Source organism: Homarus americanus, unplaced genomic scaffold, assembly GCF_018991925.1.
Source record: "Homarus americanus isolate GMGI-L3 unplaced genomic scaffold, GMGI_Hamer_2.0 scaffold4896, whole genome shotgun sequence".
Lineage (NCBI taxonomy): Eukaryota > Metazoa > Arthropoda > Malacostraca > Decapoda > Nephropidae > Homarus > Homarus americanus.
The window spans coordinates 1,193,197-1,199,788 of record NW_024749657.1 but is presented as its reverse complement, the minus strand read 5'-3'; the positions used below and the strand labels follow the sequence as shown (position 1 = coordinate 1,199,788).

At 35.8% G+C, this 6,592-nt stretch overlaps 1 protein-coding gene across 1 annotated transcript in view; it reads right to left on the bottom strand.

Moving 5' to 3' along the window:
- Window positions 1–2,251: 2,251 nt before the first annotated feature.
- LOC121853463 (ras-like protein rasG) overlaps window positions 2,252–6,592 on the bottom strand; it is a 153,368-nt gene continuing 149,027 nt past the window's right edge. The window contains exon 9 of the mRNA XM_042347607.1: window positions 2,252–4,065. The gene's annotated coding sequence lies outside the window, so the exon portion shown is untranslated. The remainder of the gene's footprint in view (window positions 4,066–6,592) is intronic.

The window sequence follows — 6,592 nt, the reverse complement described above, 5'->3', positions numbered from 1 at the left end:
ATGTTTGTATAAGTACATTACAACTTAGACATAAGTCATATTATGGCCACTGTAAATGTGGCTGATATTAGTCATATGAATATACTGTAAGGTGAAACAAGTGGATAAAATGTATATGTTAGACACCAAAAAGAAGAAGAAGAAGAGGGATCAAGAGAAATTATCCTGTAAGAAAATTTTAAAAATAAAAATAATAGTTCTCTTCTACATCGTAATTTTTTGAGTATCTAAATGATGGATTAATTCATCAATTATCATGAATGATATGATCAGACTCTGAGCTCATTAGTTACTCGCTGACAAATTAAGAGACAGCATAAATATTTTCTTTCAGCTGTTAATTCACTCCTGATATCACATGATATGAGAATTAATTTGTGCACTTGTAAATACACCATATATTTACTGACACTGGGTAGAATTTTTAGCAATCACATTATATGCTAATTAATATAGAAACTAAATGGGACCAATAAAGCATTTAACAAACATATTACTGTACTACACAAACAAGTAACATGTACTGTGTTCTGAATCATCATTAATTTACCACATCATGTTCACCTAATCATAATACGTAATCAACAAATTTCAACCTAATCAAATTATTTTTGAAATGTGTAAATACTGTACATACTTGTTCTATAAATAGGCCTCAGTATAATCACATTTAGTACCAGTAATAAACTGTTATAAAAGTATATATTCTGTCCTTACACATGTATTGCCTTTAAGCTCTTAATTGGACTAATTCCACATCAGCAAAATTAAAAGCTTTGAGCAGAATGAAGTGACAGCAAAAATTTAAGGTTGCTGGCTTGAAGTTATCTTAGTGTTCAGAGTTAAAAGGCAACAAACACCACCACGGGTTAGATGAGGTGTCTTGGTGTAAACAACCTTAACAACATTTGTTTGGAGGCGATTGTGATTCACGCGATACACTGCACTAACGCAGCACATCATCAAGTAACCATGAATGTAAGACAGAGAAGGCAGAGCTTGTAGAAGTTGTGTTGTAGTCTCATCACAAAAGTAATTTTTAATCCTGATAACTACAGTACACACTTTTTTATTTTTTTTTATTTTACAAAGTACTAGAAATCTACCTTTATATTTTGAAGTGTTAGAGTAAAGTGATATTTCAGATTAGCAATTGTTAACTGTTTGTAGTTCTGAGAGTTTGTCACTGACAGCTGAAGTATTTCAGAACTGGAATAGAGATTACTCAGAGTAAATGTGGTAATTCTTTTGTATAATATCCTCTACTAGGGAGAGAGGTACCGTAGTTTTGGTCAACATAACCTCACAGTACATTAGGTCGTAGGAGCATGGCTCACCTTATCGTCACGTACAGAGTGTTTAAATTGTTCTTATGTTGGGCTCATCTGGGATTAACTAACCTGTAGCAAGGTTGAGAAAATCCCTTTATTCATTTAAACATTCTATACATGAAGGAAATAGGTCAAACTACTAACGATACCTTAACAAACATGAACACTGTACAGTACAATCTTAACATCCTTTGGCCTGCTACTGTACTAAGGGAGTCGTGTACAAAAGACTAAATATACTATACTTCCTAGGCAAGAAATCTGAAGCATATACTATCCTTAATTAATGAATATGGGAAGCCCTCATTTGTGTTTAATATATACAGCTGCCGTCACCACCTTGCAAGATATGTCAGCATGTGGCACTGCGCCTTTCACTCTCGTAGTTTTTCACTGTTATACTGTACAACAATAAAGTACTGTACAAAGGATCTGATTTGATGTAGCCTATTAGGAAAAAGAAAAAGACTGAAGCAACCACTGTGAAAAAAATATTTGTTTTTTTTTGTGTATTTCAGGGACATCTGCATATATAAATAAATAAATAAATAAATATATATATATATATATATATATATATATATATATATATATATATATATATATATATATATATATATATATATATATATATATATATATATATATATATATGGTGAAGTTATCCATAGCAGATAGAAGTGACCTTAGGACACAAGTGTTCACAATGATGATTTACTGTCATCCTTAATTATAGTTTCTCTTAAGAGAACTATACAGTACTAATATTTATATAGATGATATGTTTTTGATATTTATTATATATATATATATATATATATATATATATATATATATATATATATATATATATATATATATATATATATATATATATATATATATATATATATATATATATATATATATATATATGTGTGTGTGTGTGTGTGTGTGTTCATACAGTGATGAGTATATATCAAACTGTTTACATGTTAAGTGACACTGAGTACAGTACCAGGTATTATCCCCTGTACATGATACAAGATGAATATAAAATATAATCAGTGAGGTTACTCTATACCGCTGCACACCAAGACCTCACACTCTTAAAATTCCAACTATGGACAATCTGAACCCTGTAAAGTTACCTGTTTTAGTTATTCTAAACTAAACATGTTTTAAAGGTTCTAATACAGTATTTGGGAAGAAGATGTCATGTGTTGTAGGGACAGTTGCCTCAGCATGGTACAGGACTGTACTGTATGTACTTTTAAAATATTTCAAACTTTGTAAAATGTTTCAACATGTGTACACAAGACTAATCATGACAGTAAATTTACTACAGTACAAACTATATGTGAATATCATCAGTACTAACCTAATGTAATGCAATCAAACCTAAATTATATAGCATTTGCTTATGATAAGATATCCAAGAACATTGTACTGTAAACACAGTAGTTACTAATTTCACAAGTTATAACAACTACAGTATATACTGGTACTACAAAACGTTATCCCTGTCTTGCAAGAGAGTCCATTGCATTTTAAGGCTTGACTGGACAACATTCCCTAAAACACATGACAAAAACATATACAGTACAGTATTTCATTATTCATGTTGCTTCAAGAATAATACAAACTTCTCAGTACAGTACAGTACAGTACAGTACTAAGAACTCACCTCCAGTGAGTTTGTAATATACAGTACTGTTATTAAAATCAGTCCTCTATTTTTCTCAGTGAAATAGTTAACCTTCTGTTTGTCTGTCATAGTTAACCTTCTGTTTGTCTGTCATATATTTGATGTACCCAAGAGTACTGTATAAGCTGCATGGAATTCTGAAAAGAGAGTACCTTGGTGACTATCAAGTTTAAAGACTCATATTCACAACTAATTTACTGGGTTGTTCATTAGCCTGTGTTAATTAGTTCATTGAAGCAGCAGTACAAACCTCAGGCTATACCCCAGCACAGGAGTGAGGTTACTGTTGTTAGCTTAAAAGGTGATGTATAAGCATATCTGGATATGTGTTCAGTGAAGCACAGTATAAAAATACCAGATGAAATAATATGTCTGGTACAAAATTTAAGTTACATCTAAAGTAGGTACAGTACAATAGTTAGTAATTCACATTGGGATCAATGTCTATGTCAGTCTTGCTGTCTCTGGGGAACTACATTTGTTGAAAATATGGAGGAATTATACTTATTGCTCTTGATTGTGGATATGAGTGCTGTATGATATCTACGATGATCAGCTATTGTTATCAGTCCATCAAAATATGTACAATTTCTAGAATTATCTCAAATACAGAATATCTAAATGACTACAGTTTCTTCCCAGAGCAGCAATATGTAGCTACATCAACAAAACCCAATACTGTACTTTTATGGTAATCACAAGATTCATGCCATGCATGGAAATTATTTTTCATAATTAAAATCCTATAAAACAACAGGACCTTCAGTTACAGTGTAATTGTAATGAAAATAAGAGCAAATAATTCAGGTGCCTCCCATCTTCCGATGACAAGTGATCCTTGGTAAAAGCAGACGATTAGATAACTTCTGTTGATTAGACCATCTCCAATATTCTAGTGACAGCTGACAACCTGTTGACCTCTGACAGTGGGGCAACAGCTGTTGCTTAAATGATGCAAGTGGTGACATGCTTCCCCAATTTCGACAAGGTGGCAGTGGTGGTGGTGGCTGTTGATCTCCTCCTGATCCTTGTCTGGATCTGTTGCTCCTGTGGACATTAAACCTCAGCTCAATAAACATCTTTTATAAAGGGGAAGGTGGGGGGGGGGGAGGCTACTATTGCTGTTCTGCAAAATTTACCACACTACTGAAACAACTGCATTACTGGCCTGAGTGTCCTAGTTACTGTACAGTACACTCGGACATATTGTTGGAGAACTGTCTGTGTTATTATGTTTAGTAGTCGACAAAGATGATGATTTTAACCTCTTGGACTATGAAATGGGTTTCCTTAAAATTACTACAGTTTTTCAATCCACTTGTATATTTTTTTATCTTTTTTTTTTAAAATAACAGCTGTTGTAATTTGCATTCTCATTATGTAAAGATCATAAATTAATGTCTCACTACTCATCAATTTTGTCTTATGGATGATACAGGGTTGGGGTAATACTCCATGACCACTGTACAGCATTGTGACTGTTATTTGTTTCTATATGGAAGGTTTTTCACACAGTGTTTAAGGCACCCCATGACTTACTTCTTGGTCACCCTTATTATAACCAGTACCTGTAGAGTACTTCAGATCATTATACAGTACAGTATAGTTTTGTGGATCATATTAACATTACCCCCAAGTATATTTTGCCTCAAGATTAATCATCCTAAAACTATCCTAACCATCCAAAAACACTAGAGTTATGGTGTTGAATCAGATGGTAAAATAAGCTAAGTGGGCTAATCTTCAGGTGATCTAGTTTAGTTTATGTGTTATCAACCATTCAATCCTCTGTACCTAGTTTCTTAGCTTAGTATATTTATATTAAGAGGGTCACCCAAAAATTTCCATATAATTCCCCTCCCCCACAAAATAGTTAAGTAGCATAAGAAAATACTATACATGCATTTATTTATTGCACATGACTACTTAAATATCTAAATTAGGTATTAGTTTCAACATGGACACAAACTCCTCACACCTGGTGCTTCCAAGATATCTTTGCATAGAGGATCATAAAGTGTGAAGTGTACAAAACAAGAATGTCAGACTTGTGGAGCTTGTGAAACTGTATTTAAGTTGTGGCAATGAAAAAAGCTCAGAGAAGAGGATAAATGTGTTCCAAAGTGCAGTTTACAGGTTTGCAATACAGGTCTGTGGAGATACTGATGGTGTCTGGGAATGGCTAATGCCTAAACTGGGCACGTATGGTGCATAAATATAAGGTGATGTTGCTGTTCCTTTCACCTCAAAACAGACAGGGACACTCCAAGTATCCGGTACAGTATACAGTATAATATAAATTTGTGACTTCACATTACACTAGTATTTGGATCATGTGAAAATTAGGCACCACAGCTTATTGGGAGGACTAGGTTAAATTAGGAGTAATGATGGAGGAAACGGTTAGCACCAGTAGGACTTTATGGAATTGCACCAAATTTTCAGATGTTTGAATGATACCGAGTACTAAAACCAAAATGACATTGCAGCATTTTCTTCTTTTCACCCTATCCTTAGATCATAAATTATTGTTAATTTTTTTTTAATTTGCCCCACGAGGGGGCTAGTTTATTGAGCACCCCCATTGCATCCTGTGCAAGGTGAAGAGCAAAAGCGTTTACAGTGCCCAAATGGGAAGCATGTATAGTTCATGTTTGCCTTCATGACTCATGCATCAAGGGCGTAAAAGCCTGAAGGGTCATGGGTTTTGTCAGCAAGTTACATAAAGTGACAGAATGATGAGTGTGTATGTGGGGGGAGGGGGGGGGAGAGTTCCCGGTACATTTCATCTGTTTATGGCAAAGCGTGGCAGGTCCCTAATAATGTCAAGTGCCAGGCCTGTCTCTAGGAGGAGGGATATCTGGTCAGGGAGGGAAGAGGTGTTGGTAACGGCTGGGGACCTGTAGGAGGAGGTCATGGGGCAAGTGAGGATGTAGTGAGAGAGGGTGTGAGAGTCGGGTCGGCCACAAAGTTTACAAACAGTGCGGCCAGGCTCAGGGTTGCCAATGTACTCCTATAGGTACCTATGGCGACCTGTGGTATAATGGTCAGCATCCTCGCCTCGCAAGCGAGCCGACCTGAGTTCGATCCTCGGGCAGGGTGAAACTATGGGCAAGTTTCTTTACGCCATTTGCCTCTGTCTACCCAGCAGTAATTGGGAACCTGGATGTTAATCAATTTGCGGATCGTATTCCGGGGTAATGGTTAGCCAGTGCAGTTGGTGAGTTGTCCGGTCTTCTCGGACTATTCCTTGATACTGGGTCATGCAGCTCGTTAACTTAGGGTGTGGTTGTTGTGTTGGCAACAGCTTCTACACCTTAACAAATTCACGCCTAGGAGGCCTTTGGACCGGCCATCCTCAATCTCGAGGGGCTTCCATTATAGGTACCTATACCTTAGGCGCAATCTCATGCACATAATCTGTTGAGATCGAGTCAGGGATTGATACTCTTTGTAGTGGCGGTTGTTGTCATTGGTTACAGCGGAATAGTGGCGTTGTGTGGCGCTACCACGTTGTTTCAGGTGTGTCCAATATTCGTCGAATGCTTCTCTTTGCGCAGCGTGTATGTGAGAT